Here is a 27263-nt window from a genome sequence, read left to right as displayed (position 1 = left end):
AGAACCATCAGTGTAGGCTGATAAGCCTCCAAGGCCATGGGATTGCCCTGCTAGGCTAATGTTGTGTTTCCCAATTCTATGTAATTATAATGGCGCCATACCAACAGCACTTACCCTCCACACTCATCTCTAAAAGGGGATGATAATAATAACAGTCATCTTATAGGCCTGTCACAAGAGTCAAGGGCTTACACAGGGTCTGGCACACAGTTCATCTTCAACAAGTCTGAATCCCTATAATTACTATACCTTTGCTAAAAGGTCGAGTCAAAATAGGAATACAGCAAAATAAAACCTGCTTCTAGCATGCTAATGTGAAAATTAATAAAGGAAAACCTTACATGCCCCAACAGGAAAGGATGAACACTGCATCTCCTCACAGGATATCAACTACACCCCAGCGACTCAGTGAGTGAGAGAGTATCATCACCCTGAACGCTCACCTTTTTCCAATGGACTTTCCTTCACAACTACCCTGCTAACTTCCTCCTTTTTTCTCTATAAAATAGCATCCCTCTCCTTTACCTGTTGGACTCACCTATAATTTTTGCCATAGCTTGCTTGTCCTGAACTGCAAGTCTCTGCTATTCCCAAGGGGCTTCCCTGGTGGCTCAGACGGTGAAGGATCTGCCTGCAATGCGGGAGACCCGGGTTCAATCACCTGACTGAAGACATTCAGGACCAAGAGACAGCGCCTGAGAGACAGGGCCTGGCTTCACAGTCTACATGCATTTACTTGCTCAGCCTACAACCTAAGTTCCCACTATATGCCCGGCAATCTGCAGGGGGGAAAAAAAATTCTCTCCACAGGACTGTGCCTCCAGCAGTCTTTCTGGACATCCAACAACTCTGGAGCGTAAGGCCTCACACACCTCAAAGCAAGATATGAGAGGAAGGCAATGAATATTAACAAGAGTAGTCATAAGAACAGCACTTCTATTGTGATTACCTTCTGCCAGGAACTAAGCACCTGACAAAGGTTTACACAGTCCTCAACCTCTGAGGCACCTGCTGTTATGAGACCCAACAGTGAGGGATAGGGAAACTGAGGCATGGAAGGCTTCCATAACTTGCCTAAGGTTCCATAGCTCCTAGATAGTAAGGCCAAGACCTAAACCCAGGAACAGTGCTCTTAACCTCTATATTAAATGACAGAGAGCTGTTAGTTACCTAGGCAATACTAGTCACTTACCACTGATTTCAAAGAATGATTTTTAAGGCACTTAAATTTAGGCACAAAATCTACTGTCATGAGGTTCAATACCAGGCTCCCAAAACCCTAGACAGAAATGCTAATTACACTTCGTTTCTCAGGCCCCTTCACTACCCTGTAATCTAATTCTACTCAAGTCAAGTCAAAACTCTTACAGACTGGACAGCTACATGCAAGAGAATGAAATTAAAACATACACTAATGTTATATACAAAAATAACCTCAAAATGAACTTAAGACCTAAATGTAAATCAAACTCCTAGAGGGGAACACAGGCAGAACACTCTTCGACATAAATCACAGCAATATCCATTTTTGGATCTGTCTCCTAGAATAATAGAAATAAAAACAAGAATAAACAACTGGAATCTAATTAAACTTATAAGCTTTTGCACAGCAAAGGAAACCATAAACAAAATGAAAAGACAACCTACAAGCCAGGAGAAAAATATTTGCAAACAACATTACCAACAAGGGCTTAATTTCCAAAATATACAAACAGCTCATACAGCGTAATAGCAAAAAAAAAAAAAAAAAAATCCCTATCAAAAAACAGGCAGAAAACCTAAATAGACATTTCTCCAAAGAAGACATATAGATGGCCAACAGGCATGTGAAAAGATGCTCAACATTGCTAACTATTAAAGAAATGAAAATCAAAACTACAATAAGGTATCACCTCACACCAGTCAGAATGGTCATCATTAAAAAGTCTACAAATTACAGAAGCTGGAGAGGGTGCAGAAAAAAAGGAATCCTCCTACACTGCTGGTGGGAATGTAAATTGATAGTGACTAGGGACAACAACAGTATGGAGATTCCTTAAGAAAGTAAAAACAGTTATTATATGATCCTGCAATCCTAATCCTGAGCAAATATCTGGCATATCCTGGACATATATCTGGCATATCCTGGGCATACATACATCATATATATCTAATTTGAAAAGATATATGCACTCCAATGTTCATCATAGCACTATTTACAATAGCCAAGATACGGAAGCAAACTAAATGTTCACTGAGAGGTAAATGGATAAAGAAGATGTGGTGTATACATATATACACCATAAATATATATAATCAGCCATAAAAAAGAAGGAAATAATGCCATTTGCAGCAACGTGAATGGACATAGGGGCTTATCCAGTGGCTCGGCCGTAAAGAAATCCGCCTGCAATGCAGGAGACACGAGTTCTATCCCTGGGTTGGGAAGATCCCCTAAAGGAGGGCATGGGAACCCACTCCAGCATTCTTGCCTGGAGAATCCCAGGGACAGAGGAGCCTGCCAGGCTATAGTCCACGGGGGTTGCAAAGAGTCGGACACGGTGAAGCAACTGAGCACACACAGATGGACCTAGACGTGCTGAGAGGTAAGTCAGATATTTGTCTTCCATGAGGTAAGACAAACATCATGTAACATCAATTATATGTGGAATCTGAAAAAATGACACAAAAGAACTTACTTACAAAACAGAAATAGACTCACAGATGTAGGTACAAACTCATGGTTACCAGAGAGGGTAGCAGGAGGGGGACGGGTGGGGAAGTAGGTGACCAATTAGGAGTTTGGGATTAACATACACACGTTGCTATTTATAAAGTAAGTAAACAAGGACGTTCTGTACAGCACAGGGACCGATATATAGAACAACAACATATAATGGAGAAGAATCTGAAAAAGAATATATGCGTGTGTATGTGTAAATTGAATCTCTTTGCTGTACACTTGAAACTAACACAACATTGTAAATTAACTATACTTAAATTTAAAAGATGCTTGCTCTTTGGAAGAAAAGTTATGACCAACCTAGACAGCATATTCAAAAGCAGAGACATTACTTTGCCAACAAAGGTCCGCCTAGTCAAGGCTATGGTTTTTCCAGTAGTCATGTATGGATGTAAGAGTTGGACTATAAAGAAAGCTGAGTGCAAAAGAATTGATGCTTTTGAACTGAGGTGTTGGAGAAGACTCGTGAGAGTCCCTTGGACTGCAAGGAGATCCAACCAGTCCATCCTAAAGGAGATCAGTCCTGGGTGTTCATTGGAAGGACTGATGTTGAAGCTGAAACTCCAGTACTTTAGCCACCTGATGTGAAGAGCTGACTCATTTGAAAAGACCCTGATGCTGGGAAAGATTGAGGGCAGGAGGAGAAGGGGACAACAGAGGATGAGATGGTTGGATGGCATCACCGACTCAATGGACATGGGTTTGGGTGGACTCTGGGAGATGGTGATGGACAGGGAGGCCTGGCATGCTGCGGTTCATGGGGTTGCAAAGAGTCGGACACGACTGAGCAACTACACTGAACTGAACTGAACTGAAATTTTAAAATTGAATAAAAATACCACTCCTCACCGAGCAGCATTTCTCCCTACTCCTTACTCCCTGGCACCATACCACCTAATCTTGATTATAAGCCATCTGTCACACAGAGTTCCCTAATTGTTTCTTTTTTTTTTTTTAAGATTTTTGATATGGACCATTTGTAAAGTCTTTATTGAATCTGTTACAACATTGCTTCTGTTTTATGTTTTGGTTTTTTAGCCACAAGGCATGTAAGATCTTAGCTCCCAGACCACGGATCAAATCCCCACCTCTGCACAGGAAGGCAAAGCCCCAAGCACTGGACCAACAGGGAAGCCCCTCACTGTGTCTTATGAATGGGTCTTTTCTTCCCCAGTCTGTGAAACCCCACACAACTAGGTAGAAACATGGGCTTACATGAGTAGACTTGGAGAGCGTTACACAGTTATCAGTAGGCTTGTTCACTTTGCTTTTCTGACACTTCTTTATTATCAGTCCCTAAGAAGTAGAAGTATAAAGTCTGTGCTATTTAAAGCCAGCACTAGGGGAGGTATTGGGCTTCCCTGGTGGCTCAGCTGGTAAAGAATCCACCTGCAATGTGAGAGACCTGGGTTGGGTCCCTGGGTTGGGAAGATCCCCTGGAGAAGGAAAAGGCTATCCACTCTAGTATTCTGGCCTGGAGAATTCCATGGACTGTAAGTACAGTCTATGGGGTCACAAAGAGTCAGACACGACGGAGCGACTTTCACTCACAGGAGATATGTGACACCAACATTCACTAACCAGCAAATGTTTCAAAGTTGTACTCCCTGCCTCTCCTACATTATCTCATTTAAAGCCCTCAGCAGCTCAGCAGCCTTGGGGAGGAGGCTGCTGGCATCCAGCTTGAGGAAGGAGAAACCTGGGGCCACCAAAGGACAGAACTTGCCCAGTGTCACTGAAGGCAAGTGAATGGAGAATGGAGATTGAAGCCAGCTCTGTCCCCCAAGCCCATACCCTCTGCCTTCCTCTAAAGTCCAGACTAAGAAGTCCAGGTTCAAAGTCTCCTCAAAACAATACATGACTTTTGTTTTAAAACAAAATCTTATGATAGAGAAAATTTAAGCTCAATTGAATGTCATTAGAAAGACGGGACCACTATGTTCACAGACAGCATTACAGCTAAGAAGGAAGAGGTGTCAATCGTCCCCTATGTTAGACTATACATTCAACGCAATGTCACTGCATTTCAAAGACGTTAAGAATTTGATAAGCATTCCAAAATGTATATGGAAGAGGAAAGGTCCACAAATAAACAAGCTCTGACAGATAAGACACTGCAGAGCGATAATAACAAAAATAATCTGGCACAGAAATAGACAGATGACTGGGACAGAATAGAGAACTTAAACCCTGTGAAGAATCTCAGAATCTGAAAATGCAAACGAACCTGTTTGTGGCAGAAAGCAAACCAGTGGTTGCCTCCTGAGTCTGGAGACAAAAGTGAGATGAAAGGCAAATGAGAAGTTTTAGTGTGAGGGAAATGGTCTGGGTCTTGACTGTGGTGGTTTCAGAGGTACACATCCTGTCAAAATTCATCAAACTGGGGGCTTCCCTAGAGCCTCAGATGGTAAAGAATCTGCCTGCAGGGCAGGAGACCCAGGTTCGATCCCAGGGTCAGGAAGATCCCCTAGAGAAGGGAATGGCTACCCACTCCAGTATTCCTGCCTGGAGAATTCCATGGACAGAGGAGCCTGGCGGATTATAGTCCACCAGGTCACAAAGAGTTGGACATCTCTGAGCACCACTTTCACTTTCTGGTGGTCGAGTGGTTAAGACTCCATGCTCCCACGGCAGAGGGTGCAGGCTCCACCCCTTGTTGAGGAAGTTCCACATAGCATGCGATGTGGCCAAGGCCAAAAAGAAAAAATCATTAGACTGTACACTTTAAATGTACAAGTGAAGTTTACCATACATAGATTATAACTCAATAAAGTAGAAAAAACAGACATAAGGGAATCTGATGAATGATAGAGGCAGCTCCACATTTATCCCTAAAATACCAGGGATATAGTTTAATGATTTGGGGGAAACTGGCTCACAAAATGGAGACAGCGATGGCACCCCACTCCAGTACTCTTGCCTGGAAAATCCCATGGACGGAGGAGCCTGGTGGGCTGCCGTCTATGGGGGTCACAGAGTCAGACACGACTGAAGTGACTTAGCAGGAGCAGGCTCACAAAACGGAAAGAAAAAAAATAACACCGGATTCCTTCCTTATACCATGTATTAAGACAAACCTCAGACAGATCACAGCTGTCATTGTGAAGGTAAAAGTAGGAAGCTGGTAAAAGAAACTATAGAATATATTTGTAACTTGGGGTAAGGAAGAACATCTTAAGACTCTTACTGTGAAAAAGGCAAAAAGTAATGGCATTGGGCTATATCAAAATTTTAAATTTCTGAAATTACCACTGAAATTTTCAAGAAGCAACAGTTAGAACTAGACATGGAACAACAGACTGGTTCCAAATTGGGAAAGGAGTACGTCAAGGCTGTATGTTGTCACCCTCCTTATTTAACTTCTATGCGGAGCACATCATGCAAAATGCCGACTGGATGAAGCACAAGCTGGGATCAAGACTGGAGGGAGAAATATCAATAACATCAGATATGCAGATGACACAACCCTTATAGCAGAAAGCCAAGAGGAACTAAAGAGCCTCTTGATGAAAGTGAAAAAGGAGAGTGAAAAAGCTGGCTTAAAACTCAACATTCAAAAAACTAAGATCATGGCATCCAGTTCCATCACTTCATGGCAAATAGATGGGGAAACAATGGAAACAGTGACAGACTTTATTTTCTTGGGCTCCAAAATCACTGCAAATGGTGACTGCAGCCATGAAATTAAAAGACGCTTGCGCCTTAGAAGAAAAGCTATGACCGACCTAGACAGTATATTAAAAAGCAGAGACATTTCCGACAAATTCTGTCCAGTCAAAGCTATGGTTTTTCCAGGAGTCATGTATGGATGTGCGAGTTGAACTATACAGAAAGCTGAGTGTTGAATAATCGATGCTTTTGAACCGTGGTATTGAAGAAAACTCTTCAGAGTCCCTTGGACTAAAGGAGATCAAACCAGTCAATCCTAAAGGAAATCAGTCCTGAATATTCATTGGAAGAACTGATGCCAAAGCTGAAACTCCAATACTCTGGCCACCTGATGTGAAGAACTGACTCACTGGAAAAGACCCTGATGCTGGGAAAGATTGAAGGCAAGAGGAGAAGGAGAAAACTGAGGATGAGATGGTTGGATGGTATCACCGACTCGACAGACACGAGTTTGAGCAAGCTCTGAGAGTTGCTGATAGACAGAGAAGCCTGACATGCTTGGGGTGCCTGACATGCTCCAGTCCATGGGGTGGCAAAGAGTTGGACACAACTGAGCGAGTGAACTGAACAGACCGCTGATAATTAATATCCAAAATATGTAAGACATCTGCAAATCAACACATTAGAAAAACAGAGTAAAGTCAAAGAAATTGTAATAACTAACAAACACACTAAAAGGTGCTTACATTCACTAAGAAATTACCTAAATTCACATTACAACAATAAGGAGCCACTTTATAGCCATCAAGTACCGAAAAAATTAGAAAGACGGTTAATACCAACCACTAGAGAGGATGTGGTGAATCAGGAATTCTTCACGCACTGCGGTGAGAGTGTCAGCCAATCCAGCCACACTGGAGACTAATTTGGTAAAAATAGGGGTTTGTGCTCTTTAACCCAGCCTTCCCACTCCTGGGTACATACACTTAGAGCAGTGGTCTTCAAACTTTCCTAGGTACCAGTCTCCAAGCTTGTTTATTGTTCAGTCACTAAGTCGAGCCTGACTCTTTGAGATCCTTTCAGACTCTTTGAGACTGCAGCACGCCCACGACTTGCTCTAAAACACAAACTGATAGTGTCTGTCCCCAGGGTTTCTGATTCAAGAGGTCTAGGTTAGATCCTGATTATATCTTCCCAGGTGAGGCTGATGCTGCTGGGTGTGGACCACTGTAAGAACCACTACCCGAGATAGTCTCACAGGTATCATCGAGAGATGCTCCAGGATATTCCTTCATCACAGCTTTGCTCATGGTAGCAAGAATGGAGGGGAGCTAAGCGTACATAATTAGAAAAATGGTGAGATTAGTGGGTATGTAGCAGGCCAGCCATACCAAGTAGCAACGACAGCCAGGCACTGGATAAACCTATGCTAACCACAGGTAGCAAATAAACTGCTAAATGAAATTCTTTCAACTTTTATGAATGTCTGAAAATTTCCATAATAAAAGTTTTAATATTGAATAGGAAAGCAACTGAATGAAACTGTAGTAGCACAGCACTATTTACCTAAACTAAAAACATGCACACAACACCTTTAACAAGGGTACAGACATACCCGAGAACACCAATGCGAGAGAGGAAGTTCCTCTGACAAAGAGGGAATGAGACTGGGAAGGAAGGAAAAATATAAAACAAGAAAGGGGCTTTGTTCAGGGAGATCTGGTGCCCCAAATCGAGGAATGTTAACTCAACCCCAGCACCACAAAGTCTAAAAGGTGAAAACCACATTTACCTTTAATGTTTGCTTCAGTGAAAGCCCCCAGCAGCTTTGCGGGTTAAGCGGGACAGATCAGCTTGCCATGGAAAGAGAGAAGGGGAATCTTTCTGAAATACATGATTAGGGTGATTTCAGATCCCCCAAATTCAGCCTGCTACTGAGCCCTGGGCTTTACCTGTGTGACATATTGGTTGTAAAAAGAAGTGGGGATGCTCAGCTTTTGGCAAAAGATACACGTGTCTACATCCGTGTCTGTGCCTCTTGTCACTACGTCTGCGCATGTGTGGGTCTGTGAATTTGTCTGAGGCAATGTGTGTGTGGTGTGCTCACTGGCGGAGGGAAGAATACTAGAGAGGGCAGCAGAGCACTCCAGCACAGACTGAGCAACACACACTGATCAGACACTTGATTCTGCTTTACTGAAACCAGAAGTCATAGTTACAAAACCAAGCCATCTCCCGGACCCCACTCACTGTTCTTTTCCCCTTCCTTCACCCATGCCTCCCCCACATCCAGTGCTGCTTCCCAACTCCCCTGTCTAAATGGGCTGATACGAAATACGGTCCTCTGGCAATCGGGTAGCTTATTAAAGTGACATACTTTACAGTCAAAATTCTTGGGATGTGGTTCAGTTCAGTTGCTCAGTTGTGTCCGACTCTTTGCAACCCTATGGACTGCAGCCAGACTTCCCTGTCCATCACCAACTCCTGGGATAGGATGTGGTAGGAGAGGATAAGTGACCATTGATATTCCCTACCAAGAGCCTTAAGAGAAAGTCCAAAATCTTTAAGACTGGGCATACTTTAACAGTCCTTCCAGAAGAGGTTGCTGTGCCTACAGAGATCATCCAAAAAAGGCAAAGAAAGAGCCAACTATATTCTGTCACGTCCCCTTCCCCCGCATCCCCCACCAACTCCACCATTCCCCATTTTTTCCAAGGACCATCGAACAATTTATCATATGAAGTGGTGGGAAAGTGTATGGGACAATTAAAAAAAAAAGGTCATTGTTAACAGAATTTATGTGAGAAAATGCAGCAGCTTTAGGTCAGAAAATGAAGCAGCTTTAAGTCAGTAAGTCCATGCCAGGAAAGTATGTCTTTAGGGGAAGAAGAAACAGCTTAACAACTGGAGGAAGGAACAGAATAGCAAAGGTAAAACACAGAAAGAACTGGACAAACACTCCAGCTGCCCTCAAAGACAGGGCCAATTACCCCCGAGCAAATAAGTGAGAACTTTTATTTTCCAAACACTGTTTTGTCTTTTCTATGGCAGCACTTTTCACTGATAACGTGCTAATAAATGCTTCGGAACTCTACAGTTGTCCTGAAACGTTTTGTACAAAATAAAGTTTCATAAATAAAGTGTTTTGATATGCAATCAGACCATTTTCTAGGTTAAAAAAAAAGTATAACAGTTATATGTAGGAGTCTTCAAGATTTTCATGAGATAAGTTAGCAAAACATGCCTGCCTGTTTTTTCAGCTGACCTGCAGGATATGTCACAATTTGCAAATTAAGGGGCCTCACCTGGAAAAAGTAAAAGGGTTGAGGCTTCAAGCTAAAATTGAATGTCTAAGGTCAACATAGGCAATTCTGACATTTGAAAACATACAAAGTTCTTTAAGGGTCAAAACTTACCAACAAGCTTTTATTATGAAAAATTCTTTAAATTTCAGTCGAATAAACATTCATTGAGTTAGGCACTGTGCAAAATGCTAGAGATCCTCCAATGATTAAGACAGTTTTAATAATTGTGTCCTTTTAATGTCAATGTATCAATTCCTTTAATTAATTTTTTCATGCTTTCTGCTATTTGAAATAGCGCACTACAGCAATGCAGAGTTGCAGGAATAGACCCTACTATTTAACTAAAAATGTAAATTTCTAATCTCTGAAGCAGAAACAGAAGGAACAGACTATTTCTCTGCTTTACATATTGCTATCTTTTTCTGCACATTAACTAATAAACTGTGCGTGGTGGCAGGTGCCACTTCCTGCTATTCAGAGGGTCACAGAACTGGAGAGGTTCGAAAACATGCTACACACTTTAAGAGAGGCGGGGAAGGGACCCAAAAGACCAAGGTCTCCTGTCACACACAAAAAGCAAGATAAGGAAAGTCAGTTGCTACCGGCAGAAGTCTCCTGGAGATTCCCCAGAAGCTGGCGCTTCTGACAGCAGGCACAAGCAGCTGCCGCTGGCTTGCTTGGCCAAGGTATGGCTTCAGGGTTGGAAAGTTGCCACCTGCTGAATCACTAAACATCCCTGGGCTTCCCTTGGAGCACTGACCAGACGGGGACCCATCCCCCGCCCGGCTTCTCCCGTGAACACCTTACTCCCCGGACCAATGAAACGCCCAGCCCTCTCCCTTTCCGCACCAGCCAAAACAGCCAACCAACCTCGCTCTGTCTGGGCAGCCCCAGGCAACTCCCACCGCTGCTACGTCACTAGTCCCACTCCTCTCTTTCTGCCCGCTCGGTCCCCAGCTCCCCGAATGTTCAACCCCCGGTGCCAGGAAGCGTGGGGAGTTCACACACACCATGATTGGCCCCCGCCACTTCCACACCCAGGGAGCCAACCCCAAAACACCCCCAAGTCTGCACGGAAAATAACCCGCAAGCAAAATAACCTGTCCAAACAGCTCCGAAGGCCCGGGAAGGTAAATGTCAACGGAGCTAGAATAGTAAGCAGGCCCGATAACACAGAAAATAAACTTCCTCTTCAGAAAAGCAGTCGTCACTCTTCGTGTCGTAAGAGTGTACCGCTGAAGTCGCTACTGTCTGAAGGTGAAATGAAACATCTGAGAAGCTCCTGGAAGGATTCTCTTCACTCCCTCTGGCCCTGGCAAGCCTCATCCCGAATTTTACTCGAAGCTCCGGAGACGGAAACAAGCTTTAACAAGAAGCTTCCAGTGTGCCTCCGTTAGCGGACCAGGACACCGTACCAGACCCACCAGAGGAAGCAGAAAGCCCGAGCCTGGGCTAAGAAGGTGGGAGAAACAGCCCTGCTGTCGCTGCCCTGCCCTTGACAAGTCGCCTCGGAATCGCGGAGACCCTTCACGGGAAAAGCCGCGTCCTGGAAAGAATGTCCAGCTCCAGGCTGGCTGATGGCTCCTCCAAGGCCTTACCCCTAAGCACCCTCAAGCGTGGGGGCAGCCCCGCCGGGTGTCAGAGCCGCCCCCAAACCTGGAGGCTGTTAAGCGGTCTGTGGAGGCAGACTCGCTGCTCAGCGAAAGGGGTCCCACCTGTTATGTTATCCACGGACATCGAGCGGGGGAGGGGGGTGGCGCGGAGGTACCCCGAAACTCAGAGTGCCTGGCCAGCTGCGATCGGACCCAGAGGTACCAACTGTCACGCCGCCACCAGATGGGGGTAGGGCCGTGATTTGGGGTCGGATCTGCGGGTCTCCCGACCCCCGCCCGCCACTGTCCGAAGGTTCTTCGGCCCCGCCACAGTCCGCTCGCCCCAAACCGACACTAGGCAGCCTTCCAGTCCGCACTCAGGACCTCTGAAAAAGGTGCCCGCTGACGCCCCCGCCTTTCTCCCCGCCCCAACTAGGTCCGGGAGCCCCGCAGGCGGCCCGCCCCCTCGTGGCCCCGAGAACAGCTGCGGGACCGCCCCCCGCCCCCCGAGCGGCGGCGCGGGGGGAGTGCCAGCCAGGTACTCGCCAGGCACTGAGCCGGCTGCGCTCACGCCCCCTCGCCCCGGGGTTGCCGGCACACCTTTCCTGGCGTCAAGCCAGGCCCCGGAGGTGGGTGTCCGATCTGCTCCCCAGCGATCGGCTCTCTCCCGCCGCCCGACTCACTTGCACCGGAGTCGCGGCAGCCGCCGGAATTCCGCTCGCCGAGCCCCCAGCCGCGGAATGAAATCCGGGGCAGGGCAGCGTTGGGGCTCCGTACCCGGATTGCGCTCTCTGTCCGGCTCGTCGGGCGCTAGGAGAGAGCAGCCTTCCCTGGCCGGCCCTTCCCGCTCCCGTGCTGCCCCTCGCTGCCGCCGCCGCTGCCCCGGCCACTGCCTAGCTGGTGCGAACGCTTCCGACTAGCCACCGCGAGCCTCCCGGGCTGCCGAGCATGCCCAGTCCGCTGCCCGAGCCGGCCCAGCTGCCCGCGCTACGCAAATCCGCTCCTCCGGGTGTTCGCGGCAGCTGGGAGGGCGGGGCAGGCGGGCGGGGTCTGCAGGGAGCTCGTCCCCGGACCCAGCAGGACTCCGGCCAGACTGCGCACCTAGGGGCAAGCGAGGCTTGGCACCCTGTTATTTCATTTTCAAGTAGCTGAAAACTCGGGAGGCGGGCGTTTTCTCCACCGAGGAGAGAGGCCTTGCTTGCACATTTTTCGGGGGCCGTTTAGTGAGGCCGGAGGGAAGCCAGCTTTTACGCGTGGGGACAGTATTCCACTTGGAGCAAAACCAGAATTGAAGAGCTGTAGCCGGTCAGAGCAGAGAACGCAAACTCGGCCTCCTGGAGACCGGGTTCGCAGGCACGAGTTTGCTGGCTGCCCGAGGATTCTCTTTCCCACCGAGCCTAGGAGTACAGCACTTGGAATTAACTCGTGATTGATCATAAAAACAAACAAACAAAATTTAAATGGCGGACCTCACACTCTACGGTTCATTTTCAAACCTCTATTCACAGACTCCCCAAAAACAGGGAGCGAAGGCGAGCAAGGCCTGGAGTACCTTCAATTGGAGGGGGGAGACTCGGGCCCGCCCCTTCCCGGCCCCACCTCCTGCCGAGGCGACGGAGCTGCGGGAAAAAGCTGGAGAGCCGGCGCACGCGGGCCGGAGCATTGCGCATGCCCAGTGGCCCGACCTGGTGCAGGTCGCTCGAAGGAAGGTTTTTTCCGGCTGCCAGAGCCGGACTCCTGCGCCCGGGGAGCGGATGCCCGGGCGAGCTCTCGGCTTTCTGCAGTGGGATCTTCCCTTCTGTCTGTACCGCTCGGTACCCGGGTGGCGGAGAGGCAGCCTAGGGCTGCGCGACCCGCGGGGTCCGGGACTCGGCGAGCGGGGGAGGGGGCGTGCGGCGGTATCGCCGTGACACGTGACTGTCCGCGGCGCTCCGGGCAGCCATCTTCCGCTGGGCCCTCGGTCGGTGGGCAGTCGGGACGGACCGGAGAGTTGGCAGGATGGGAGCAGAGAGCTCGGCTCCCCGCCACGCCCTCACGCCGGGCTCCAGCTTCTGCTCCGCACCTGCCTCCGCCCCGCCCGAGGGCGCTGGATTCCGGGCTCTGGCCCTAGGTTTCTGAGAGGACAGGCTCCCGCGAGGGCTAAAAACAAACGGCTGTGAAATCGAGAGGGCAGGACTCCGGGGGTGGATGGCCTGTGCTTTTTCCCAGAGGCGCAAGTTGGAGAAAGGGGCCCCCTTCTGTAAGGCGGTGACGCTGTTGCTCCAGCTGCTTCCCTGTTCTGATCTGTTCCCTGCGGAGACGTGGTGGGTCGCTGGGAACATCTGGACAGAGGCCATCGCTGTCCCTGAGATGTAATATCCCCGGGCCCCTGCCGGTGCACAGCTGGAATAGTGAACCTTTATTGATGTCCTGCCACGAACCACTTGGGGTCCCTGTGGCCTTAGGACCAGATGAGTCGCCATCACCCGAGAATTTGTTAGAAATGCGAAATGCTAGACCTCCAGCGTTTTGAATCAGAAACACTACTGGGGGAGAGGAGGTATCCTGCCACCTCAGTTAAGCCCTCCAGCTGGTTCTGGTGAACATTATACTGCTTTATTTCAACTAAATTTTAGGGCTCCTCACTTTATAAACGAGGCATTGAAATTTTGCCCCAGAAGAGGGTGAACTGGTCGGAGAGTGTGACCCAGTGCCGGCGTTTAATCGCACCCTTCACTCTGGCTGCTTCACTGTTATGTCACTATACTGCTCTTTCAGGGAGATTTTTAAAAGTACATTTGTCACGTAGGGGTTTAAAATAAAAACTGCAGTTCAGTTCAGCAACATCTTTTGGATGTACAGAGGGCAAAGCTCTTTGAGTCATAGTAGCCCTACTGAATATTTTCATCAGTTTGCACCAAAGAAGTGCAAGAAAGGCTTGCTTTCTTGTGATGTAAATTTTTCAAACAGGAAGTGCCAGAAAACTGCTGGCTGATTTCTCTGAAGTGCTGTTTATGCAGAATGGCCAGACTTTGGACTTCTAGAAAATGCCATTCAAGGAAGCAGATGGTGTTGACATGTGTCAAGGAGTCTTTCAGTTCAGTTCAATTGCTCAGTCGTGTCCGGCTCTTTGCGACCCCATGGACGGCAGCACACCAGGCTTCCCTGTCCATCACCAACTCTGAAAGCTTACTCAAACTCAGGTCCATTTAGCTGATGATGCCATCCAACCATCTCATGCTCTGCTGTCCCTTTCCCCTCCTGCCTTCAATCTTTCCCAGCATCAGAGTCTTTTCCAGTGAGTCAGTTCTTCCTATCAGGTGGCCAAAGTATTGGAGTTTCAGCTTCAACATCAGTCCTTCCAACAAATATTCAGGACTAATTTCCTTTAGGATGGACTAGTTGGATCTCCTTGCTGTCCAAGAGACTCTCAAGAGTCTTATCCAACACCACAATTAAACGCATCAATTCTTCAGCACTCAGCTTTCTTTATAGTCAAACTCTCACATCCATACATGACTACTGGTAAAACAATGGCTTTGATTAGATGGACCTTTGTTGACAAAGTAATGTCTCTGCTTTTTAATATACTGTCTAGGTCAGTCATAACTTTTCTTCCAAGGAGCAAGCGTCTTTTAATTTCCTAGCTGCAATCGCCATCTGCAATGATTTTGGAGCCCAAAAAACTCTGTCTCTGTTTCCATTGTTTCCCCATCTATTTGCCCTGAAGTGATGGGACTGGATGCCGAGATCTTTTTCTGAATGTTGAGTTTTAAGTCAACTATTTCACTCTCCTCTTTCACTTTCAACAAGAGCCTCCTTAGTTCTTCATTTTCTGCCATAAGGGTGGTGTCATCTGCATATCTGAGGTTATTGATATTTCTCCCAGCAATCTTGATTCCAGCTTGTGCTTCATCCAGTCCAGCATTTCAAATGATGTACTTTGCATATAAGTTAAATAAGCAGAGTGACAATGTACAGTCTTGACATACTCCTTTCCTGATCTGGAACCAGTCAAAAGTGCCCCACCCCCAATGTAAAGCTGAACTACTGCTGTTGCTGCTGCTGCTGAGTCGCTTCAGTCGTGTCCACCTCTGGGTGACCCCATAGATGGCAGCCCATCAGTCTCCCCCGTCCCTGGGATTCTCCAGGCAAGAACACTGGAGGGGTTTGCCATTTCCTTCTCCAATGATGAAAGTGAAAAGTGAAATCGAAGCTGCTCAGTCGTGTCCAACTCGCAGCGACCCCAGGGACTGCAGCACCAGGCTCCTCTGTCCATGGGATTTTGCAGGCAAGAGTACTGGAGTGAAAGCGGAACTGAGTTTTATAGAATGGTGGTGGTTTTTGTTTGTAAGTACTTTTACTAGGGTGATACTTGTAATTTTTTTCCTTAATTCTTGATTTTCCTATGTTTGAAATGTTTCATAATAAAAAGCATTCTAAATTCCTTTCCATGAATAATTTTAAGACTATATATATATATATATATATATATATATATATATATATATATATAAAACACATGGAAAAAAAAGCAAGTGTAAAACTATTTCCAATTTGTTCCAATTTCATAAGATAATTCAAAGAGAAAGAGCTATAATAAACAGGAATATAAGAAATTGAAAAGCAGTGAAAATAAATTCTAGATGAGATGATTTTAAGAAATACTTGAGATGATCCTCCTTGATATTCAATGTAGTCCTGGTTGTTAAGTCACTACCATTTGTAACCAAAATAAGAAGAAAAAAAATTAAGGAAAACAAATAATTGTCATTCTCCCAGTCCACCCAACACTAGTTTGGGTAAAACACGAGTTTTACCAGTGTATTTTTCTATTCAAAATTTAAGTAAACAGCATACTGCTGCTGCTGCTGCTAAGTTGCTTGGTTGTAAAATTTTAGAATTCCCAAGTACATAGAATATCATAAATTACATTGTTGTCAAGACAACAATGAAATAAAAATGAATCACCTCCAAATCACAATCTGTCATGAAAATATCTTTTAAATTAGTATTAAGAGGAAATACTTCAGTTCAGTTCAGTCTCTCAGTCGTGTCCCACTCTTTGCGACCCCATGAATCGCAGCACGCCAGGCCTCCCTGTCCATCACCAACTCCCAGAGTTCACTCAGACTCATGTCCATCGAGTCAGTGATGCCATCCAGCAATCTTATCCTCTGTCGTCCCCTTCTCCTCCTGCCCCCAATCCCTCCCAGCATCAGGGTCTTTTCCAATGAGTCAACCCATCACATGAGGTGACCAAAGTAATGGAGTTGCAGCTTTAGCATCAGTCCTTCCAGTGAACACCCAGGAGTAATCTCCTTTAGAATGGACTGGATGGATCTCCTTGCAGTCCAAGGGACTCTCAAGAGTCTTCTCCAACACCACAGTTCAAAATCATCAATTCTTCGGCACTCAGCCTTCACAGTCCATCACTCACATCCATACATAACCACGGAAAAACCATAGCCTTGACTAGACGGACCTTTGTTGGCAAAGTAATGTCTCTGCTTTTGAATATGCTATCTCAGTTGGTCAAAATTTTCTTCCAAGGAGTAAGCCTCTTTTAATTTCATGGCTGCAGTCACCATCTGCAGTGATTTTAGAGCCCAAAAAAATAAAGTCTGATACTGTTTCCCCATCTATTTCCCATGAAGTAATGGGACCAGATGCCGTGATCTTCGTTTTCTGAATGTTGAGCTTTAACCAATTTTGTTACTCTCCTATTCACTTTCATCAAGAGGCTTTTGAGTTCCTCTTCACTTTCTGCCATAAGGGTGGTGTCATCTGCATATCTGAGGTTATTGAGATTTCTCCAGGCAATCTTGATTCCAGCTTGTGCTTCCTCCAGTCCAGCGTTTCTCATGATGTGCTCTGCATAGAAGTTAAATAAAGAGGGTGACAATACACAGCCTTGAGGTACTCCTTTTCCTATTTGGCACCAGTCTGTTGTTCCATGTCCAGTTCTAACTGTTGCTTCCTGACCTGCATACAGGATTCTCAAGAGGCAGGTCAGGTGGTCTGGTATTCCCATCTCTTTCAGAATTTTCCAGTTTATTGTGGTCCACACAGTCAAAGGCTTTGGCATAGTCAATAAAGCAGAAATAGATGTTTTTCTGGAATTCTCTTGCTTTTTCCATGATCCAGCACATGTTGGCAATTTAACCTTTGGTTCCTCTGCCTTTTATAAATCCAGCTTGAACATCTGAAAGTTCACGGTTCACATATTGCGGAAGCCTGGCTTGGAGAATTTTGAGCATTACTTTACTAGCGTGTGAGATGAATGCAATTGTGCAGTAGTTTGAGCATTCTTTGGCATACCTTCCTTTGAGATTGGAATGAAAACTGACCTTTTCCAGTCCTGTGGCCACTGCTGAGTTTTCCAAATTTGCTGGCATATGGAGTGCATCCCTGTAACAGCATCATATTTTAGGATTTGAAATAGCTCAACTGGAACTCCATCACCTCCACTAGCTTTGTTCATAGTGATGCTTTCTAAGGCCTGCTTGACTTCACATTCCAGGATGTCTGGCTCTAGGTGAGTGATCACACCATCGTGATTATCTTGGTCGTGAAGCCTCTTTTGTACAGTTCTTCTGTGTATTCTTGCCACCTCTTCTTAATATCTTCTGTTAGGTCCATACCATTTCTGTCCTTTATCGAGCCCATCTTTGCATGAAATGTTCCCTTACTGCTACTGCTAAGTCACTTCAGTCGTATCAGACTCTGTACGACCCCATAGACAGCAGCCCACCAGGCTCCCTTGTCCCTGGGATTCTCCAGGTAAGAACACTGGAGTGGGTTGCCATTTCCTTCTCCAATGCATGAAAGTGAAAAGTGAAAGTGAAGTCGCTCAGTCATGTCTGACCCTTAGCGACCCCATATACTGCAGCCTACCAGGCTTCTCCGTCCATGGGATTTTCCAGGCAAGAGTACTGGAGTGGGTTGCCATTGCCTTCTCCAGAAATGTTCCCTTGGTATCTCTAATTTTCTTGAAGCGAGCTCTAGTTTTTCCCATTCTGTTGTTCTCCTCTATTTCTTTGCATTGATCGCTGAGGAAGGCTTTCTTATTTCTCCCTGCTATTCTTTGAAACTCTGCATTCAGATGCTTATATCTTTCCTTTTCTTCTTTGCTTTTCACGTGTCTTCTTTTCACAACTATTTGTAAGGCCTCCCCAGACAACCATTTTGCTTTTTTGCATTTCTTTTCCATGGGGATGGTGTTGATCTCTGTCTCCTGTACAATGTCAGGAACCTCCGTCCATAGTTCATCAGGCACTCTATCTATCAGATCTGGTCCCTTAAATCTATTTCTCACTTCCACTGTTAATCATAAGGGATTTGATTTAGGTCATACCTGAATGGTCTAGTGGTTTTCCCTACTTTCTTCAATTTAAGTCTGAATTTGGCAATAAGGAGTTCATGAACTGAGCCACAGTCAGTTCCCAGTCTTGTTTTTGCTGAGTGTATAGTGCTTCTCCATCTTTGGCTGCAAAGAATATAATCAGTCTGATTTCGGTGTTGACCATCTAGTGATGTCCATGTGTAGAGTCTTCTATTGTGTTGTTGGAAGAGGGTGTTTGTTATGACCAGTGCGTTCTCTCGGCAAAACTCTATTAGCCTTTGCCCTGCTTCATTCCACATTCCAAGGCCAAATTTGCCTGTTACTCCAGGTGTTTCTTGACTTCCTACTTTTGCATTCCAGTCCCCTAGAATGAAAAGGACATCTTTTTTGGGTGTTAGTTCTAAAAGGTCTTGTAGGTCTTCATAGAACCATTCATCTCCAGCATCTTCAGCATTACTGATTGGGGCATAGACTTGGATAACTGTGATATTGAATGGTTTGCCTTGGAAACGAACAGAGATCATTCTGTCGTTTTTGAGATTGCATCCCAGTACTGCATTTTGGACTCTTTTGTTGACCATGATGGCTACTCCATTTCTTCTAAGGGATTCCTGCCCACAGTAGTAGATACAATGGTCATCTGAGTTAAATTCACCCATTCCAGTCCATTTTAGTTTGCTGATTCCTAAAATGTCGACATTCACTCTTGCCATCTCCTGTTTGACCACTTCCAATTTGCCTTGATTCGTGGACCTGACATTCCAGGTTCCTATGCAATATTGCTCTTTACAGCATCGGACTTGCTTCCATCACCAGTCACATCTAGAGCAAGCAGTTCACTTGCCAGAACAGCTATTCTGAAGTAGGTGGTTTAGTTCCTAATGAATGAATCTTTCTACCTTTAGAAGGTAATGTGGCGGTAGTGGTGGTGGTTTAGTTGCTAAGTCGTGTCCTACCCTTGCGATCACATGGACTGTAGCCTGCCAGGCTCCTCTGTCCATGGGATTCTCTGGGCAAGAATACTGGAGTGGGTTGCCATTTCCTTCTACAGGGGATCTTCCGACCCAGGAATCAAACCTGGGTCTCCTGCATTGCAGGCAGATTCTTTACCAACTGAGCTACAGGAGGAGCCCAGAAGGTAATGTACCTGATCAAAAATGCAGTGGTTTTATCCAGTTGACTGTTGACCTATAAGCAGAAGCCATCACTCGCCAAACCATAGTCAAAGTCAAATAGTATTAAAGAAGCAAGGAGGCTTCTGTGTGCCCAAGGCAATTTGTCTCAGTGGGAGAATCTAGAACCACAAAGCCTGAGTAGCAGAAACAAGACCTTGTAAGCTCTCTTAGGCCTGTAGAGTGTCAGGAGCCCCGTGTTATGCATTACTGACAAAATGGAGGCACAGCCCTAAACCCCCTCCCTTTGTTCCGTAGGCACAGACCCAGAATGAAGGAGTTAGGCTTTGTGATTCTGACTTGTTTTTTCCTTTCCTCGGCTGAGTTGACTGAAGAGAATATTAAGGTGCTTATTGTTTTTGAGAGGAGCATGAGAAGGCATAAAGCCTTCTGCAGCTGTGCTCAAAGAATAATTCATAAAAGTTAATCACTGACATTTGTTCAAGGACTTTTACAAAAGAGTGTTCCAGGGTGAGCACAGAGGCCGCAGCTTGAGACCATGGAAAGGATTGCTATCTGAAGCCTATTTGTGAGGAAAGTGTTTATGGCAAAGGAGTTTGCTGAATTTAGGGCTTCAGTTCAGTTCAGTCTCTCAGTCGTGTCTGACTCTTTGCAACCCCATGAATCACAGCACGCCAGGCCTCTCTGTCCATCACCATCTCCCGGAGTTCACTCAGACTCACGTCCATCGAGTCCGTGATGCCATCCAGCCATCTCGTCCTCAGTCATCCCCTTCTCCTCCTGCCCCAAATCCCTCCTAGCATCAGAGTCTTCTCCAATGAGTCAACTCTTCGCATGAGGTGGCCAAAGTACTGGAGTTTCAGCTTTAGCATCATTCCTTCCTGAGAAATCCCAGGGTTGATCTCCTTCAGAATGGACTGGTTGGATCTCCTTGCAGTCCAAGGGACTCTCAAGAGTCTTCTCCAACACCACAGTTCAAAAGCATCAATTCTTTGGTGCTCAGCCTTCTTCACAGTCCAACTCTCACATCCATACAAGACCACAGGAAAAACCATAGCCTTGACTAGACAGACCTTAGTCAGCAAAGTAATGTCTCTGCTTTTGAATATACTGTCTAGGTTGGTCAAAACTTTTCTTCCAAGGAGTAAGCGTCTTTTAATTTCATGGCTGCAGTCGCCATCTGCAGTGATTTTTGAGCCCCGAAAAATAAAGTCTGACACTGTTTCTACTGTTTCCCCATCTATTTCCCATGAAGTGATGGGACCAGATGCCATGATCTTCGTTTTCTGAATGTTGAGCTTTAAGCCAACTTTAAGGTCCATCTAGTCAAGCGTATGGTTTTTCCAATAGTCATGTATGGATGTGAGAGTTGGACTGTGAAGAAGGCTGAGCGCCGAAGAATTGATGCTTTTGAACTGTGGTGTTGGAGAAGACTCTTGAGAGTCCCTTGGACTGCAAGGACATCCAACCAGCCCATTCTGAAGGAAATCAACCCTGGGATTTCTTTGGAAGGAATGATGCTAAAGTGAAACTCCAGTACTTTGGCCACCTCATGTGAAGAGTTGACTCATTGGAAAAGACTTTGATGCTGGGAGGGATTGGGGTCAGGAGAAGAAGGGGACGACAGAGGATGAGATGGCTGGATGGCATCATGGACTCGATGGACGTGAGTCTGAGTGAACTCCAGGAGTTGGTGATGGACAGGGAGGCCTGGCGTGCTGCGATTCATGGGGTTGCAAAGAGTTGGACACAACTGAGCGACTGAACTGAACTGAACTGATAGGTAGAAGCCCTTTCTTAGAAATAGTGAGCTTAGGATACTAGGGTCAAACAGGACTTAGAAAGATAAGAAATAAACTGAGGAATGTGGTATGCAACCCAGACATTAGCATGAGTTACAGTGTATTCACAAGGACACATGAGAAAAAGTAGATAAGAGAATCGCTGAGGAAGGAACTCCTTTTGAGGGGCAACAGTGATTTTTGGAGAAAAATAAATCTGGGTCAATTGGAACTAAAAATATCAAACCTCTGACCTATGCTTTTGTAAAAGTATAAAAGAGAATCATAAGCTTGAAATAAACAGGCAGTCCAAGAAAAATGAGACACTGCCTCAGTTTCTTGCCGACACCGCTCACCCCTTCAGGTTGAATCCCTGGCTGCTGGAGCTAGACTCCAGCATTAGAGGCCTTTTTCAAGGTCATCATCTGGCCAACCCACAGCCCAGTTTCCAAAACAAGTTTGGTCAGATCAGAAGAACCAGACGCTGACAACAGGGCTGATTCCAAGTGTTTATCCTGAGGCTTCGATCTGGTAACCTCTGTCTGGGCCTTTTCCTATGCCTGTGGCTAGGACTCCTGGCTTCTGTGACTGCTTGGGTTCTCTCCCTGGTCAACAAAAAGCTGGAATTTATTTGAAGATGCTGAGGTGTATCAGGGATGCAGCTGAGGCTCAGACAGAGATCAGAACCAGGAACTGGACTATTGACAGGAACGCAGGAAGTCTCCCTCTGTTTCCTTTTCTGTTTCCCTCTGTTTACTCTCTCCCCTCACACTATGGGTTTTTCCATCTTTCCAAGTAGATAAGGTTGGAGAAGGTGATGGCACCCCACTCCAGTACTCTTGCCTGGAAAATCCCATGGATGGAGGATCCTGGTAGGCTGCAGTCCATGGGGTCGCGAAGAGTCAGACACGACTGAGCAACTTCATTTTCACTTTTCACTTTCATGCATTGGAGAAGGAAATGGCAACCCACTCCAGTGTTCTTGCCTAGAGAATCCCAGGGACAGGGGAGTCTGGTGGGCTGCCGTCTATGGTGTCGCACAGAGTCAGACTGAAGCGACTTAGCAGCAGCAGCAGCAAGTAGATAAGGTAGGAAGTCCTGGGAGAAGGAAAACCAGGCGTGGCTTTCTTGATATGCTGTGTGCTGTGTGCTTAGTCACTCACTCGTGTCTGACTCTTTGTGACACCATGGACTGCAGCCAGCCAAGCTCCTCTGTCCATGGTATTCCCCAGACAAGGATGCTGGAGTGGGTTGCCCTTTCCTCAGGGGCTCTTTCCGAGATTGAACCCGAGTCTCCTGCCTCTCCTGCATTGGCAGGCAGATTTTTTTTTTATCACTCTGTCACCTGGGAAGATACCTGGAATATGCAGGTATCCTTAACTTAGAACTTCCCCAATTTGCTGTTAGAGAGACATTGCTTTGGGAAAGATCCTTGGGGTTCTCCTTACTTGCTGCAAGTAGTAAGTTGTTCCTTCTCCCTATCTTTGTCTTGTGTCTTTTGTTTCAACACCCACCAAGAAGCAAACCCAGTTGTAGGGTAACACCTTCAGTTTGCAAAGAAGGAAATGACCACTTGAGAGCTCCCAAATTTTTCTCTTCCAAAGAGCAGCAAGACTCACTCTACCCATATTCATTAGAATTGATGCCTTTGGTGCTTGAGAAACCTCGTGAGGGTCCCTTGGAGGGCAAAATCAAACCAGTCAATCCTAAAGGAAATAAACCCTGAATATTCATTAGAAGGACTGATGTTGAAGTTGAAGCTCCAGTAATGTGGCCACCTGATATGAGGAGCAGACTCATTGGAAAAGACCCTGATGCTGGGAAGGATTGAAGGCAGGAGGAGAAGGGGAATGAGATGGTTGGATGGCATCATCAACTCAATGGACATGAGTTTGAGCAAACTCCAGGAGATAATGAAGGCCAGGGAAGGATGGTGTGCTGCAGCCCATGGGATCACAAAGAGTTGGACACCACTGAGCAACTGAACAACAACAACCCATATTCATTACCCCATTTGTCTAACTGAATCTTATTTCCCTTCCCCAGATTCCTACTGTCCACTAGAACCAGTCTTACTAATATTTCAAAACCCATCTCCAAGTCTACCTTTTTCATAAAAGCTTCTTTCCCTTCTAGGACATAGAAATCTCCTATTTACACATTTTGGCATTTACTTAAGTTACACTGTATCTTTAACAATTCTCTGTATGTTTCCTGCAGATAAGTTTTGAATTACAGCTTACCTATTAAATAGCATATTGATGATATATATTTATTTTTAATCTTCCATAGTACCTAGCACAGGAGTGAGCATCAGGTAGCCCACAGTATTTCTTGAACTTTTACACTTTTCTCCTTTTTACTTTTCTGTTACTGTGTTTCTGTTTAAAAAGGGTAAACCACTAGGCATGGCAATGTTCTTGCGTTATTGCTCTCTAATTAGCAACCACTCGTCACAATCTGCTGTGTGCATCTAAAAAGGATTTTGAAATTAGACATTTATGACTGGGCATTAACCAGGGTCTGATGAATCAGGACTACCAACAGAATGCTGCACTGACGGACACATCACAATTGTCAAGAGTTGTAATTTGCTCCCAGTTTTTTAAATAGTCAGTGTGTAACTCCAGGCAAGGCTTGATTATCCCCTCTTAAAATGGGAATAATATAAACCACCTCCTCTTTGCTCCCCATGGGTTTCACAGAAGTTAATTAGATCTTTAATGAGAATATATTAACTGTCTTATAGCTAATTAGCAGTAAACAGAATGAAATTATCAGATACTGTCAAGGTATTAAGAATGTTTTTGTTGTTGTATTTAGCAATCATCTGCCTTCTAATGATAATGATTACGGCCACAGCCGTAGTACAGAAAATAATGACTATGTACTGGGTCAGTGACTCCTCCAACTATCATTTGTAAACAAGTCCTGAATGGCCAGAACTAATTGGAGGGTTGAGAATAAAATTCTCTCTCTCACACTAAGGGAGAGATTTACATAGTGCAATCACTTGGATTTCATAGGTTCTACCCAAACTCTTCAAAGGCTTCAAATCTAGGACATGCTAGAGAGAACAGCAGCAATTGAGGACTGGCACTTTTTCTGGAACCTCCACAGCACCTCCTTTGTTCTGTAAAATGTTAAAGGAGCATATAAAAATTCTTCTACGATTACCTTTATAGTACAGCAAATTGAGGACATTCTCCCTGCCAAATTGACACCTGGAAGATGTATCTGGAGTAACTTAACAAAAGATTTGTTAAATACTGTGCACTGTGATCTAGACTAGGCTTTCTCAACCTTGGCTCTGTGGACATTTTGGACATGAAAATACTTTACTGTGGGAGGCTGTCCAGTATATCATAGAATATTTAGCAGTATCCCGGGCCTCAACCAACTAGAAGCCAGTAGCACTGCCGCTCCCAACTGTGACAGCCAGAAATGTCTCCAGACACTGCCAAGTGTCCCCTGGGTAGGGGTGGAGGTTGGAATCATCCTCAGTTGGGAACCGCTGCTTTAGACAGTAACAAAAATGAAGTGACAGAAAAGAAAATTCTTGGGCTCTCGGGTTATCAAGCATCCTTCTTTGATGTCACTCAGCAATTTTATATACTATGTTTATACCTTAAGTATCCATATTGAATTAAATCAGCCAATGATTGTTCAGCTCTTGATGGACAAGTCTGAGGGTCGTTTCTGTCTATTCATAAATAGAAACAGATGGAATATGTTCTATTTCTCCAAAGCAGGCACATACGTTATTCTCATCCTAATATCTGCCCCATCCTCAAGATTCTCAAACAATGAATGAAACATACTTATATCTTACAATTATTCATCATTTGTCTGAAATTCAAATTTAACTGAATGTCCTGGGGTATATATATATATTAATGGCTAAATCTGGCAACCTTATAGACTGAAAATTTATGCTTCTCCCTTGAGTTCTAGCTCCAGAAACTTTATAACTTGACTTCGTGAAGAATAATAAAGACCAGTTATTGGAAGGAATTTTTTAAAAGAAGAAGAAGAAATGTTGGTAGAAGGAGGGACATAACTAAATTTAACTATGGTGAATTTCCTTTGAAAAATATTTGTTCTCTTACTGAAAATTGTGGCAACTTCTTAGAATCCACTCAAAGCCTAATGGGATTCATTGTGTAATTTATTTCAAAATGCTTCTGCTGCCCATAGGCCACTTAGCATTTACCTGGCAAATGATGATGTTCTAGCGTTCTTGTCCAGTCATCGTGTGGGAAGTAATGAAGGAGACTGAGACGTAAGCCCCTCGTAATCTCCTAGGAGGGAAGAAGAGGAGAAGCTCGGAGCAGTTTTACTTTTCCTTCAGCTCACCTTCCTGATCACCTGGGAATTGATTAGAAATGCATAATCTCGGACCCTACCTCCCAACTACTGATGGAAATTCTAGGGATGAGTCCCAGCAACCAGGTATTTAACAAGCCTTGCAGGTGATTCTGATGCACATGCAAGTTTGAGAACCCTGGTTCTCAACTGTGAATGCGGAAGAGAAACACCTGCTACCTGGAATCTGCGCCCAACAGATTCTGATTTAAGTGGTCTGATGTGCAATTCAGGCATCAAGATTTTGTAAAGCTCTCAGTGTGCACCACTGCTTTACAGTATTTATTTTCAAATGCCAAAGGGAAGAGAAGCTCCTGACATTACAAATATAATGCTTTCTACTTCTGGCCCAGGTCAACTTTACATACAGGCAAAATGGACAGGCGTTACGTGGTTAATATGTGGTCTCTTCCTCAAAGCTCTAAATTCACTCTTTAAGGACCTCCTAGAGTCACTTTGATATAATAGAAAGAGAGAAAAATAATTTCCTGATCCCCAAGTCCTGCCTAAATATTCATTAACCTCCTGGAGCCACATTCTCTTGTGTCTACACGAAGGATGATATTAACTCTCCACAGGGCTTTGAGTGTGATTGAAAGAGACCATGTAGATAAAAAAGGCAGAGGATCAATAATCACAATTGAACCAAAGGAGGCTTCATGGAATGGGGAAATTTAAAAGGACAAAACTCAGTAAATTCACAAATTTCAATGCGTCTTTCTATAATAATTACTTACATTATTTTCTCATTTTATATTCGCTCGCTTTTTTGTGTGTCTCCCCTCCCCTCCACCAACCTAATCATTTTTCCTGTTTTCAGTGCAGATACTTTGGTGACCCGTCTGTATTTTTGGTTGAGCTATCTCGATGACACTAAGAATGGTAGTTCTAAAGACTGTGGTAGCTACATACCACTATTATGGTCTATTATTCCTTGGGGCCAAAACAAAGTTAACACGACAATTGTGTGTGTGTGTGTGTATGTGTTTAACACGCTTGCCTGTTGGGCAAGCTAATCATTTAAAGCCCCTTATTCATCTCAAGATGGATGTAACAGACTTCCCTATGAGCTAAAACCCCTCAGTGCTTTGGAGCTGCCCTGTCTGATTCAGAGCATGGTGCATATTCTACCATTAAATGGAATAGTTCTTTACAAGACTTCTTTTTAAATTGTGTATTTAGTTTTCATTGTGCTGGGTCTTGGTCACTGCAATGAACTTTCTCTAGTTGCGGTGAGCGGGGCTACCTTCTGGTTGCGCTGCACAGGCTTCTCTTTGTGGGGGCTTCTCTTGTTGCAGAGCATGGGCTCTAGGCGCATTAGTTGCAGCACATGGGCTCAGTAGTTGTAGCTTGCGGGCCCTAGGGCGAGAGGGCTTCAGCAGGCGTGGCACGCAGGCTTAGTTGCTCTGCGGCATGTGGAATCTTCCTGGAC

The 27263-nt window shown here is 45.2% G+C and overlaps 1 protein-coding gene across 3 annotated transcripts in view; it reads right to left on the bottom strand.

Moving 5' to 3' along the window:
- The window catches only part of SGMS1 (sphingomyelin synthase 1), a 330841-nt gene extending 318732 nt beyond the window's left edge, over nucleotides 1-12109 (bottom strand). For 2 of the 3 annotated variants that reach the window (XM_018041350.1, XM_018041352.1), the window contains exon 1: nucleotides 11912-12004. The gene's annotated coding sequence lies outside the window, so the exon portion shown is untranslated. The other variant, XM_018041353.1, reaches the window with a different exon arrangement.

The sequence above is a fragment of the Capra hircus genome, chromosome 26, assembly GCF_001704415.2.
Source record: "Capra hircus breed San Clemente chromosome 26, ASM170441v1, whole genome shotgun sequence".
Lineage (NCBI taxonomy): Eukaryota > Metazoa > Chordata > Mammalia > Artiodactyla > Bovidae > Capra > Capra hircus.
The sequence above is the reverse complement of the archived record's forward strand: the minus strand, read 5'-3'. Positions and strand labels throughout refer to the sequence as shown.